The sequence below is a fragment of the Anolis carolinensis genome, chromosome 2, assembly GCF_035594765.1.
Source record: "Anolis carolinensis isolate JA03-04 chromosome 2, rAnoCar3.1.pri, whole genome shotgun sequence".
Classification (NCBI taxonomy): domain Eukaryota; kingdom Metazoa; phylum Chordata; class Lepidosauria; order Squamata; family Dactyloidae; genus Anolis; species Anolis carolinensis.
This window is the reverse complement of record NC_085842.1, coordinates 29295792-29310685: the sequence shown is the minus strand read 5'-3', so window position 1 is coordinate 29310685 and position 14894 is coordinate 29295792. Positions and strand designations below refer to the sequence as shown.

Sequence of the window (14894 nt, the reverse complement as noted above, 5' to 3'; positions counted from 1 at the left end):
TTTAATAGATTTGCACTGGAGGTCCTAATGAGCCTCACAAAGACTTCCAGGAGGGAACATTTTCTGGAGTATGGGTAAGTGAAGCAGCAGGGAAGGGGGTTATACTCTACACAAAAAGCATATATTGCAGTATTGAATAAAGGTTTAATTTTGCCATTTTGCTTGTTTTCACAATTCTGCAAAGTGTCCACTGGATGGCAGTCTTCAATAGTTCTAATTCTTTTACATTTTCACCTAAATCAGGTGTTGTTGTGTGGGAGTGTCTCACTTTTCTTCTTTATATACTCTGCCAACATGTGTGCCAAAACTAGAAGACCTGCTTGATAACTTTGAGTTTCTTTTCTTTTTGGATGACCAAAGGAAATAGTTTTTGCAATCTATTTTTTCATGCTCCTGGAGTCTCCTGAATGGGCTCTTTGCTGTTTTCTGGAAGAATGGAATTCATTTTAAAGGAAAGTACATCTTTTGATCCTGATACCAGGTAATTACTCATTTGAACCTTTGCCCTTGAGCCAAGAACAGACTCAAAATTCAGGCACTTAAATCTCTTGAGTTTTTTTTTTTAGTAAAAGCCAAACATGTTCCCAATGTGTCTCAATGTTGTCATTTTCTGTTTGTACCCCTTCTGTTTTTCTCAGAGTCCGTTTCATCTTCCAAGACAAAAGATTCTTCCAAGGAAACGCATGCAAAGGCCTTACTGATCTATTGTTCTTTTCCCCCTCTTTGACATATTCCTAAGGGTTGTTCTCTTCCTCCTCTCTCTTGAATTGATAACAGAGTTTTAGTTACTGTTTTTATTTTTTTTATTTTTTCCAACGTTTCAGGAAGAGGTGAGGAAATAGATTTTTTTTCAACACCCCGGATGTTTTGCCAAATTTCTAATGAAGTGGCACTTGTTGCTCTCAGGTTAGGATCACCCAATTTGAGGGAGGAGTCAAAATAAACTTTTTGGGCAATTTCTGTCATTTCCTTTTGCTCCACAAGCAGGAAAGTTTGCTTGTAAGCTACCTCATAATTTATTAATTTATTTATTTACAGCATTTATATTCCGCCCTTCTCACCTCGAAGGGGACTCAGGGCAGATCACATTACACACATAAAGGCAAACATTCAATGCCATAACATAGAACAGAGACAAGACGCAGGCACGGGCTGGCCTCAAACTCATGACCTCTTGGTCAGAGTGATTTGTTGCAGATGGCTGCTATCCAGCCTGCGCCACAGCCCGGCCTCATAACGCTTCTACTTTGCCAAAAAATAAAATAGCCTTTTAGGGTACCTTTATTTCTTCCTTCCATGATTTATCTGTGTCATGATTTGTCAGCCTGTGCTGCGTTCGAAACAGGAATCCTTCCCCACATAGCTTTTCTCTCCCTCTCTCTCCCTCTCTGCAGTTGGGAATTGTGGGAGTTGTAGTCCAAAACACGGAGCCCCTAATGGCGTAGTGGATTAAAGCCTTGTGACTTGAAGGTTGGGTTGCTGATCTGAAAGCTGCCAGGTTAGAATCCCACCCAGGGAAAGCGTGGATGAGCTCCCTCTATCAGCTCCAGCTCCATGCGGGGACATGAGAGAAGCCGCCCACAAGGATGATAAAAACATCAAAACATCCAGATGGCCAATTCTCTCACACCAGAAGTGACTTACAGTTTTTCAAGTTGCTTGTGACACACAAAAAAAGTCCAAAACACCAGTTGAGCTGGTGAAGAATCCTCCCCTCTCTTCCTCTCGCTCCCTCTTTGCAGTTGGGAATTGTAGACCAAAACACCAGCTGAGCCAGCGTTGCTGTGTTCCGAAGGGGAATCCTCCCCCCCCATTGCTTTTTTCTCCCTCTCTGCAGTTGGGAATTGTGGGAGTTGTAGTCCAAAACACCAGCTGAGACTGTGTTGCTGCAGTTCCAAAGGGGATTCCCCCCTTTTCTCTCCCTCTCTGCTTTTGTGGGAGTTGAAGTAACAAAAAGCACAGAGAGGGATAGTGGGTGGGGTCAAATGTCTGTAGTGTGGAAAACTCTTCATTAATAAATATGCAAGACAACTGAGTGCACTAAACAGTATGATCCCAAGGTAGGGGAAAACTCCTTTTTATTACGGAATGGAGTTAGACTGAACTCTCTTCTTCTGAGCACTTCTGAACACTTCCCTGCATAATCTGATGAAGTAGAGGGCATCTACATTGTAGAATTAATACAGCTTGACTTCACTTTAACTGCCATGGCTCAATGCTATGGAATTGTGCTAGTTGTAGTTTTATCAGGTCTTTAGCACCAAACTGCATCTCCCAGGATTCCATGGCATTGAACCATGGCCTCCAAAGTGGTATCAATCTTCATAGGTTCTACAGTGTGGATGCACCCCTAAACACTTAAAGTGCACAGTATATATCAAAGCAGAGGGCAGCAGGGGTGAAAGTATATGTTGATGGGTTGCTTCTGAAGATTGGTGCAAACCAATAAAAATGTCATAAGGAAGAGGAAACAGGTTTGTTTTCTGCTGCCCTGGAGACAAGGACTCGGAGCAGTGGGTTCAAATAACAGATAAAGAAATTCCACCCGAGCAATAGTAAGAACTTCCTGACCATGAGAGCTGTTCAACAGTGGAAATCTCTGTCTCAAGGTGTGATGGAAATTCCTTCATTGGAGGCTTTTAAACAGAGTCTGGATGGCCAAATGTCGGGGTGCTTTGATTGTGCTTTTCCTACATGGCAAGGTGTTGGACTAGATGGCCCATGTGGCCTCTTCCAACTCTGTTATTCTATGAAATATCCAAAACAACAAACAGCTCTGGCAACTTTCTGTCACATACAAAACCCAGAAAAATTATAAGAAAAAGCATAATTTAATGAGTTACAAAAGTCTGGCAGAGCAATGGAACAATAAAGAAAAGGAAGCGGTGTAGTTTCACCATAGGAAGTGGAAAAAAACAGAAAGGCCTAATTATAACCCAAAACGAAAGGTTACACAAAACATTTCCTGTTGTGCTGCATCAGTGTTTGTACTCATATACCCTGCAGCACTCTAGCCCTCAAGTGGTGTCCTATACCCAAAATGCTTGGGACCAGAAGTGTTCCCTGTTTTGTTTTGTTTTTTGTTTGTTTTTCAGATTTTGGATTGCTTGTATATGCATTATGAAATATTTTGGAGTTGCAACCCCATTCTAATAACAAAATTCATTTCGGTTCCATAGACACATAGCCAGAAGGTAATTTTATACACATTATTTGTACTACTTTTGTGTATGAAATCAAATTTATGTACATTGAGCCATCCAAAAGAAAGGGTGCCATCATATTAGCCACCCACCATGGACAATTTTGGGATTTTTTAAGATTTCACAATTCTGGTAAGGGATACTCAACCTATTGACAATCTCTCTCAGGACTATACCACAATTCACTGCAGGGGTGGGTCAAGGCTTCAGTGCCTTCCATATAAATAGTTTCCAGTTCAGCTCATCTGGAATGCCCTTGGAAACTCACCAACCGGGAATGTAGCTGATGTTCTTCAATTAAACTGCAAAACACATATCTTGGCATCTACTAGCTGTTCTTCTTGGCAACTCAGTTCTCAAACATGTTGTCCACTAAATGGTTTCAGAATTCCTGGTTCAGAAAGATTTGCAGTGTTTGTGTGTGGGGTTTTTGGGTTTGTTTGGTTTTTTTTGCACATATCCCCATATCCTCCAACTGTTTCTATTTAACAGGATAATTCTCTTCTATCTCACTTTTTAAGCAGTTTTTAAAATGTCCCAGTTTCTGTCTCCTCCTCCCTCTTTTTCTTAGCTTTTTCAATTGCTTTGAACTGACTGCAAAGTACAAAAGTATGGACTGTTATCCATGGTTTCACTTATCCTTACCACTAGATTTTTCTCATTTATAATTTTTGTCATCCTGATCACATTCTGATATTGCTTGGGGCTCATATCACAATTTTCATTTGTAAAATGTTATAGGGCATATCCTCTCCCTGAAGAAGGCCTTCAGAGAACACGTGCATCAAAATGATCTAGGTTTCTCTACTAAGATGTTAGATCCAAACTTTGGCCCATCTTGATCAATATTCTCTCTACACTGACTGACAAAATAATATAAAAATATGCTTTCCGATTCCAAAAGAACTGGGCTTAATAAGATATTTCCACTGGTTGGTTAAGGTTTCTATCTTCTCATTTCAACCTGGCCCTCTGTTTTCATATTCACGTTGCTCCTAGTAATTGTTCCCCACACACCCAGGTAGGGTTACAATACAGGTTGGAAACCGAACAAAAGAATAAGCTATTTGGGGGAGTGCAATTGGTAGTGGGGAAATAGATGAGGGGGGAAATGACCCCTTCCTCTGCTGCTTCTATACCCAAATAATCTTCAGATCTATCAGAAAAACACTGGCTAAAATGATCCTATATGGAACAGTTTTTTCAGAGCTCAGCAGCTGTGCAAATTTTATAATCTATCCCATAATGTGCACCAGAGGGGAAAATAAATATAATTTGTTGTTTTTATACATCTGAAATAATCATTTTTCAGTGGGCTTGTTTGCTTATGTTATCTTTTTAAAGCAGAGAGCCATTTACTCCATCTGTCATGTGTTGTGGGGACAAGGGTTATGATAAAGAAGCAAGGTTTTTGTATAGGAGACCACGTGAGTTGTTGTTGTCTTCTAGTCCTTTATGTCATATGATAACCTTAAGCTGAACCTGTCATAGGTGTGGTTTTTTGGAAATATTTTAAAGAGAGTTTGCATTCACCTTCTTTTAAGGCTAAAAGAGTGTGAGTTACCCAAGGCCACCCAGTGGGTTTCCTTGCTCCTTAAGTTCCCACTGTCCTCCTTTAAAGTGTCACTAGCACTTAAAATCAAGTCTTACAAATGGAGAAAAACACCAGCCAGTTAGCGCTGCTTTTTAATCATATAAACCTGGTGGCAGGGATGGCATTTAGAGGTCCAGGAAATGGCCAGCTGAAGGATGGTGCAAACCATAGGACAAGTTGTCAATAAAGAGGGATGGATACAGCATACAGGGGTCCAGAAGAGAAAAGCACTGTGAAAGAAAGGCAAATGATGTACAAGAGGGGGAAAAGGAAAAAGAGAGGTTAAGATAAATGGTAGACTCACAGAGTTAGAAGAGACCCAAGAGCCATCCACTCTAACCCCATTGTATTATGCAGCAATATGCAATCAAGCATCTCTGATAAATGGGGCTACAAAGTGGAGTCCACAACGTGCGAGTGTGGAGAAAGCAAACCACAGACCACAATGGAGGATCTTCTTATGGCAACACCAGAGGCACTCCAAGTGGCCAGCTTCTGGTCAAAGGACATTTAGTACAATGCCAAGTTTTAAACTCTGTTTGTGTTTTAAAATATATTACAACTGTACCCTAGTTTCGCTTCGGATATGATAAATAAAATCTCTGATAGACGGCCATCCAACTTCTATTTAAAAATCTCCCAAGAAGGAAATCATATTCTGATGTAGCATATTCTACTATTGAACAGCTCTTACCATCAGGAAGTTCTTTTCAATGTTTAGGTAGAGTATCTTTTCCTGCAATTTGTCCCATATCCTAGTCTCTAGCAACAGAAAACAAGCCGACACCCTCCTCAATATGATATCCTTTCAAATACTTAAACATGGCTATAATGTTCCCTCTCAACCTTCTCTTCTCCAAACAAAACATACCCAGCTCCATAAGCAGGTCCTCATAGGACTTGGGTTCCAGACCTTTTACCTTTTTCGTCACCTTTCTCTGGACAAATTCCAGCTTGCCAAATCCTACCTGAAGAGCCTATGGCAAAGATGGGGGACATCTGCCCCAGAGACTGGAGGCAGCCCACCAGAACTCTTCATCTGCACATACATTCCTTTCCTCCTATCTCCAGACAGTCACTAGAGATAAGAGTATATTTATTAATTCACACTCTGAATAAAGTTGAGGCAAGTGGTGCAGGTAGGAAAGTGTTGCATGGATCTGAACAGGCAAGGAAGCTATTACAAAGAGTGGAACTGTAAATGTAGGAAGTTATTTTCTACTCAAACATATTCCTGAACAGATCTATACAAGACTGAGGTGTGCTTATATGCAAGGTCCAAGGTGGGAGGAAGTTAGGGTCCTACATCATTCATTTCCCCATAATCTTCTGCTTCCCTCCATTGTCCCACTTTTTCAGCTGCCTTCAAAATATCCCAGTTTATATCTCCTCCTACCACTTTCTTTCTTTCCCCTCAACTTACTTCAATCATTTTAAATTTAACATCAAAATTTAACATCAAAATGGCTCTAAATGACTTGCCCCTGTTGGGCTCAGTAAACATATAGGTATGTCATGACTACAAGTGAATGACCATCAGCACAAATGGCTCCAGATGTCTGTTGGTGATTCAGCCGAGGGAATTTTTTTGGAAGCAGCTGCAACCAGTAAATACAGAAACAAAACTGCCAGATATAGAATAGATAGACCACAGAGCTACTCAGGGCATGTCTACCACTGTATAATGGATGCAGTTTGACACCACCTAAATTGCCAGGGCTCAGTATTATGGAATCCTTGGAACTCTGGTTTTCGGAAACATCAGCACCCTTTGGTGGAGAAGATTAAAGGCTTTATAAAATTACATTACTTATCACATCATTTTCCATCTTTGTTCCCTTTTATTGGAAAAAGACTTGGACAAAGAAAAAATCAGACAACTTCTAGATCCCACAATTTACAAGAAACTGAAACAAACCCTACTAACAAAATCATCAGAAAAACGATCACTCTGATCAAGAACTCCTCCATTAACTTTGACATACGCCAACAGCTATGCAAATCAGAAGCCCTCCCACCCAGGCTTTACAGACTCCCCAAAATCCACAAGGACTCCATCCCACTCAGACCCATTGTAAGTGCCATTGGATCGCCGACTTACAACCTGGCAAAATTTCTGGCTACACAGCTACAAACCCACATTGGGCTCACTGCACACTATATCAAGGACTCCACACACTTCATAGAAAAGATCAGCAACCTCAATCTAAGCACCAAGGACATCCTGATCAGCTTCAATGTGGTGTCCCTATTTACCAAGGTCCCAGTAGCTGACACCCTCACACTAATCAAACAAAACTTCCCAGAAGACATCACAGCCCTGTTTCACCATTGCCTCGCCACTAACTACTTTCAGTGGGACACTGGATTCTATGAACAGAAGGATGGAGTGGCCATGGGGAGCCCTCTTAGCCCAGTAGTGTCAGGACCCAGGCTACGGAGCACCAACAACCAAGCGCAGAGGCCGGATTCTATCTAATATCTTTATTAAAGGAATATATAAAGTCAATAAAAACAAGTGAAGAGTAAAGTTCAGGAATAGACCTTTCAAGAAAGGTCAAATATAGTCCAGGAAAATAATGTCCAATATGTGATATTAAGGTCCAAAGTTATAATCCAATAACCGAAACACACACTTTGCCGAGCAATAGTGTGGGGAAATGACAGGGTCTTTTAGTCCATTGGAGCTTGACAACAAGACTGGAAAACAACTAGATCCTTGGCAAACAAGACTTGATACGAGGCAACAAGAAGCAAGAACAAGATCCGTGGTGAGGTCCGGGGAAACAAGGCAGGCTTGGAACTTGGTCCTGGAATCAAGGAACTGGAGTTGCGTAGTCCACACACGATCTCACTCCTCAAGCTGACGAGTTGACTCCGCAAGTTTCCCCTTGCGGCAAAACACCTATATAGGATCTTGTTTTCCCGCCAAGGAACACTTTCCCTGGAGAACAAGAAGTGAAACCCAAACTGTGTCCAGATGCATGACTCCTTAGAATTTCCCAAGGGAAGCAGACCTAATCATCTAATTGTTTGGCTGCGATTCTGGCGCTCCGGCGATTCGCCTCCCTAGTTCCTCTATCTCTATTATAATTGTCCCTTCGAGAAAACGGGGGAGAATTCTGCCCAAGGCTTGTTTGGCTGACTTCTTGAGGGCAAACATCCTCCAGGTGCAGGGGCTCCAATTCTGGCTGAACCGGTGGAAATCCCATGTTTTCCTCCTCATCTGCCACAATAGTACTAGGAACGGGACTACAAGGCCCATGAGACATCACAAGTAGTAGCAAATTTCTATATGGAATACTTTGAAAAACAGGCCCTAGAAACAGTACCAAACAGGCCAACTGTTTGGTTCAGATACGTAGATGACACCTTCACAATTTGGAGCCATGGAGAGGAAGAACTCGGCAAGTTCCTGGACCATCTTAACAGCATCCACCCAAACATCCAATTCACCATGGAAAAAGAAAAGGAAGGAAAACTGCCATTTCTAGATGTTCTGGTCATCCGCAAACCCAATCAACAATTGGGCCACACAGTTTACAGAAAACCTACACACACAGATAGATACCTTCATAAAAACTCCAACCATCACCCAAGTCAAAAAAGGAGCACAATCAAAGCCCTGACAGACCGTGCACAAAGAATCTGCGAACCTCACCTCCTCCAAAGTGAACTAAACCACCTAAACTGGGCTCTACAGGCCAATGGATACTCCACCACGGACATCAGAAGAGCTGCAAGGCCAAGAACAAGCCATGAGAGTCAAGACAAAGATCCACCCAGAGGAAAGGTGTTCTTACCATACATCAAGGGAACCACTGACCGCATAGGCAAACTGATGAAGAAGCATAACCTACAAACTATCTACAGACCCACAAAGAAAATCCAACAAATGCTACGGTCAGCGAAGGACAAGAGGGATCCTCTCTCCTCTGCAGGAGTCTACCGGATACCATGCAGCTGTGGACAAGTCTACATAGGGACCACCAAACGCAGCGCCCAAACAAGAGTCAAAGAACATGAAAGGCACTGCAGACTAATTCAACCAGAGAAATCAGCCATAGCAGAGCACTTGATGAACCAGCCTGGACACAGTATATTATTTGAGGACACAGAAATGCTGGACCATTCCAACAACTATCATATCAGACTACACAGAGAAGCCATTGAAATCCACAAGCAGGTGGACAACTTTAACAGAAAGGAAGAAACCATGAAAATGAACAAAATCTGGCTACCAGTATTAAAAAACTCTAAAATCAAAACAGTAGATGGGAACCAACACTCTGAGAGCAGAGGACAGCTAATGACTGAACAAAGGATGTCTCCAGGCAAGAGACAAAACCTTTCCAATGCTAATTAGGGTGATTAACTGAAACATTAATGCTGGCTTCCCAGTGACAAAGGACTCTTGCCACACCCTGGACTCTCCAGAGATATATATTCTTTCCTTTCCTTACTTAGTTTATCCATACCTCACAACCTCTGAGGATGCCTGCCATAGATGTGGGCGAAACGTCAGGAGAGAATACTTCTGGAACATGGCCACACAGCCCGAAAGACATACAACAACCCTCAGACTTGGACAATTTCCCATAAATTCTTTCTTCAGACTTTCACAAAACCCTTTCTCTCTCCATTTCATTATTCAACAGCCAAGCTTCTATCTTTCTTTATTCTGTAACCAGACTACCTGTCTTGGACTGAAACCCACGACACATTTTTTTCTTCCATTTCTTTTCAGCCCTTCTTTGGCCCTATCCTACACTCTTTGGTCTTTGACCCTCACAGTATCTGCTCTGACCCTACTGGTTAAGGCTTATATTTCCCCCTGCTGGTACGCAGGCCTCATCCACAACCTCTTCAGCACCAGATTTGGTGTAATCATAAAATCTAAACAATACATTACTACAAAAGTTCTTATATCTATACACATAATGGAAGTGAAAATATGTATGTGTGTGGCTGGGGTGTCCACTTACACAGACAAGCTCCCACTAAGGAGACATCAAAGAACCTCCATCCACTGACATTGTGGGTTATAGAGAGCACCGTAAACATGTCCAAGAGCCCTGCCAATGTTCTCCACAAACACCATACTGCCCACCACCCAAGTGAAGGCTTTCATACTGGGACAATTTCATCCTAGATTTTCTGTTTTTCCTCCACCACAGACATGCCAGTGCTTCTGACTCTCTCTATTGGTGTGGAATTTGCATAACTCCACCCACTGCCTCTCCCATAACCCTTTCCTATTCTTTTCTATGGCACATAGCAAACAGAGGAATTAGCTATTAAAGAAATAAATAAACAATTTTGTTTAGAGCTTCTCAGAAATTAAAGGATTCACCCTTGTATTTCAATATATTCCTAATTGCTCTTAAAATTTCCTGTGTATAAGGTCCTTGACTTTGCATGAGTCCATTTGATACTAGAGCTGTGCACAGATCCATTTTTCAAAATGGGCTCTGGCTGTTTCGGCCAGATGAATGGCATGGGCACCTCCACCATTTTTTCAGCTGCAACATACCTGTCAGCTTCTGCTGGTAGTTTCTAGCAATTAACCAGTACTTACACTTCAAGGTGGATGTAGCCAGCTTTATTGCTGCTACACACAAGAGAAAGAAAATAACACTACTAATTTTCTTATTACCTTCAGACCCTTTTGAAGTACTCTTCCCTCCTCCCCTTCCAAACCCCTCCCCAGCCTTCTCCAACTCCTATGAACGATTTCTCCTGATTATCGCTTCCTCACAGGACTGCTCTCCTCCTCCAGGTTCGTTTGTTAACACTGACCTTGCTTCAGATATGTTGGCAGGGGCAGGAGTCAAATGCTTGTTCTTCCAAGCTTTGAATCATTTCCTGACAATACCACACAGCTGCTGACCACAGCTACTTTGGGTTTCATTCAGCTACACATGGAACTGGAGAAGCAGTTACACACCTGCATGGGGGTTTCCCTTATGAGCCCTGCCTGTTGAGCCAGTCAGAACAGAAGAAAGCCATGACGTGTCTTTTAGTCAAGCTGGGCCTCCATTTTTCTGAGAGACAGATCATGCTCCAGTCTGTTGGTGATCTATATTCTCAGTGACACAAGCTTCAAATGTGGGGTAGAGATGTCTTGCCATTTCTAAAGCTGCTATAAAATAAGGAGGTAATTTATATCTTTTTTAAACAATGGCTAATGCTACTTCGGAACAACAGACTGGTTCAAGATTGGGAAAGGAGTGCGGCAGGGCTGCATACTTTCACCTAACGTATTTAACTTGTATGCAGAACACATCATGCGATGTGCGGGGCTTGACAATTCCAAGGCCAGAGTTAAAATTGCTGGAAGAAACACTAACAACCTTAAGTATGCAGATATACCACTCTGATGGCGAAAGTGAGGAAGAGCTGAGGAGCCTTATCACCAAAGTGAAAGAAGAAAGTGCAAAAGCTGGGTTGCAATTAAACATCAAGAAAACCAAGATCATGGTAACTACACCTATTGATAACTGGCAAATAGAAGGAGAAAACGTGGAGGCAGTGACAGACTTTATATTTCTAGACGCGAAGATCACTGCAGATGCAGACTGCAGCCAAGACGTCTACTTCTTGAGAGGAGAGAAATGGCCAACCTTGACATAATAGTGAAGAGCAGAGACATCACACTGGCAACAAAGGTCCGCATAGTCAAAGCAATGGTATTCCCCATAGTGACCTATGGTTGCGAGAGCTGGACCATGAGGAAGGCTGAGCAAAGGAAAATAGACGCTTTTGAACTCTGGTGCTGGAGGAAAATCCTGAGAGTGCCTTGGACCGCAAGAAGATCCAACCAGTCCATCCTCCAGGAAATAATGCCCAGCTGCTCACTGGAGGGAAGGATATTAGAGGCAAAGCTGAAGTATTTTGGCCACATCATGAGGAGACAGGAAAGCTTGGAAAAGATCACGATGCTGTGGAAAATGGAAGGAAAAAGTAAGAGAGGCCGACCAAGAGCAAGATGGATGGACGGTATCCTTGAAGTGACTGGCTTGACCTTGAAGGCACTGGGGGCAGTGACGGCCGACAGGGAGCTCTAGCGTGGACTGGTCCACGAGGTCATGAAGAGTCGGAAATGACTATGCAATTGAGCAATGCTCCTTCAGGTAATGTGCCTACCATTGAAATAAGTGTTTAAAAAGGGTGCCTTAAGTCAGCTTCATTGAATGGGTGTTAATAAGAAATGATGACAGAAAAAGTGGTTTCTTAAGTCTGATGCCTTAACCCAGGACTTTTTGAATTATATAAGAAGAAACGATCGAGAAAGGGTGGTTTCTTATGCCTGATGCCCTAAAAACGATGTAAAGGGAGTGTCAGAAGTTTCCCCATTGTCACCAATGGGACGGATCTTCCCAGAGTGAAAATGGATCTTTCAGCTACCTGATTAGGAGCCCCCGGTGGCCAAGGGGATAAAAGCCTCGTAACTTGAAGGTTGGGTTGCTGACCTGAAAGCTGCCAGGTTCAAATCCCACCCGGGGAGAGTGCGGATGAGCTCCCTCTATCAGCTCCAGCTCCATGCGGGGACATGAGAGAAGCCTCCCACAAGGATGGTAAAACATCAAAACATCCGGGCGTCCCCTGGGCAACGTCCTTGCAGACGGCCAATTCTCTCACTCCAGAAGCAACTCCGGTTGCTCCTGACACGAAAAAAAAAAAAGCTACCTGATTGAAAAATAGAATTTTGCCCACTCAGATTCGGGGGGGTTCCCAAAAAATGAACCAGGGGACACACCAATATCTGGACTGTGAAAATGGCACGGAGTTTAGCCGCATTGCACACCTCTATTTGATACTAGGATTCTTTGATCTGAGGAGTTAAGAGTGGCTGGTAGTTATGAGACAGACGAGGATCATGCAGTGGTGTGTCAGCCTCTCAGGATTCCCCGAGACAAGAATCATAAGACTTTTAAGTGGGAGACCCACTCTTCTCTTTTCCAAGAGACTAGGGGAAATTCTTCTGATAATGTTTTTTCCATCAAAAGTACTCCTCTTGACCTTGGGAGAATTGTCATAGAAAGATAAAATTACAAGTACTTTGAAAGAGTTTACACAGTGAAAGAGACAACAGACCATAAGTTTTCCTGATTTTTAGAATTATAGAAATGACCACAAAGGCCATCTAGTTCAATCGTTGCACACTGTCTATGTAAACTTGAGAGATCATCCAACCTTCAAAGAAAGAAAATCTAACATCCATTGAGACAGTATATTACACTATGTGACTGCTCTTAGGCCCTTCTAAACTGCCATATAATCCAGATTATCAAAGCTGATAATTCCTATTATCTGCTTTGAACTGGATTATATGAGGCCTCTTCTACACTGCTATATAAAATCCAGATTATCTGCTTTGAACTGGATTATATGGTAGTGTAGATTCATATAACTTTTTGTGGGGAGATCCTCATTTGCCAAAAAAAATTTAAGAGGTTATACACCATGGTTGTAATCTTGAGTGAGGTCTGTCACCCCTCTTTTTTCTACCCTTTGTCATTTACAGATATGTCAAGGAAAGATTTTTTTGTGGCCAACTTCACCAAATTTTATCTGATACAGATGGCTGACTTTGTGTGTGTGCGCGTGGGGAGGGGGAATCATTTGCAAATTTCTACTTCAATAGAAAGAAACTGAAATTTTAAAAAGGTCATGTGAACAAAAGCAAAACTCACCAAAATTTTACCAGTGCTAGTCAAAGAATTACTTCCCCACAAAGTATAGATGATGAATTTTCAGCCAGGAAATTTATAATATAAAATGAAAGCAAAGATGGGTTATTTTCATAAAGGAAATGTTTTCACAAAGGAAATGCCTGATATTCTAATCAAGGCAACGGTTTATTTTACAGATTCTGTGAAAGGTCTAAAGGTTCTATCAGGATGTAACTATATACAGTGTATGCATAATGAAGACTAAGCAAAAGGTTTTCCCCTTGACATTAAGTCTAATCGTGTCTGACTCTGGGGGTTGGTACTCATCTCCATTTCTAAGCCGAAGAGCCGGTGTTGTCTGTAGACACCTCCAAGGTCACGTGGCCGGCATGACTGTATGGAGCTCCATTACCTTCCTGCCAGATCTACTCACATTTGCATGTTTTCGAATTGCTAGGTTGGCAGAAGCTGGGGCTAACAGTGGGAGCTCCCCCCACTCCCTGGATTCAAACCACCAACCTTCAGGCCAGCAAGTTCAGCAGCTTGGTAGTTTAATCCGCTGTGCCGCTGGGGGCTCCCATAATGAGGACTAGGGATGGAAATAATCTTAAAGAGTCTCCTTGTGATTCACATACATATAACATGCATTTGTCGGGGTAAGTGGTGCAGGAACCCTGCAAAAGTAGGGAAAAATCATATTCCTAATTATTAAGAAGATTCATATGGGCCCAAGTATCCTAAGTACCAGATCTCATCTGATTTTGGAAGCTAAGCAGGTTCAATCCTGGTTAGTATTTGATGGCAGCTAACCAACAATACCATGTGCTGTAGGTTATCTTTAAGAGGAAGGAATTGGTAAACTACCTCTTACCATTCCAAATAAAATCCTATGATATTCATGGGCTTGCTATAAGGCAACAGGTGGCACAAATGGGTACGCGTGGTGGATCAAACCTTCCTCAGAAATGGAAAGGTTTTTTTCTCTCAAGAGCCATATTTCCTCCTAGCTTGTCAATCAGGGGCTGCATTTTATTAGTGGGAAGTTTTAAAGACAGAACTGAGGTAACTTTACATATTTTAATAACTACTTATGAGGTAAAGCAGAATACAGTAAACATTCTGGATGGAAAAATAGGCAAATTCATGAACTCAAAGGTTAGACTGACAAAACATGTTTGCTATCAAACAAAGTAGTATGAACAAAATATGGCAGCCCAATGAAAAGGTTTGTTGCTGGATCTGATGATATGTGTTATGACAACAGTGGAATTGTACTACCAAATGCCCATTTATCTTCCTTGACATCTATATAGGTAGATAATATTTCTATTTCAGTTCTTTCAGAATAGTTAATAGAGTGTGCAGGATACAGTTGCTACTTGGTCCATTCGGATACCTCTGACGGTTTCAGCAATTCTGAAG

At 42.0% G+C, this 14894-nt stretch overlaps 1 protein-coding gene across 2 annotated transcripts in view; it reads left to right on the top strand.

Moving 5' to 3' along the window:
- Positions 1-272: 272 nt before the first annotated feature.
- LOC103282646 (C-type lectin domain family 2 member D) overlaps positions 273-14894 on the top strand; it is a 35423-nt gene continuing 20801 nt past the window's right edge. The window contains exon 1 of one of the 2 annotated variants that reach the window (XM_062969538.1): positions 273-481. The gene's annotated coding sequence lies outside the window, so the exon portion shown is untranslated. Of the gene's footprint in view, positions 482-11850; positions 11931-14894 lie in introns of those variants that run through there. The other variant, XM_062969540.1, reaches the window with a different exon arrangement.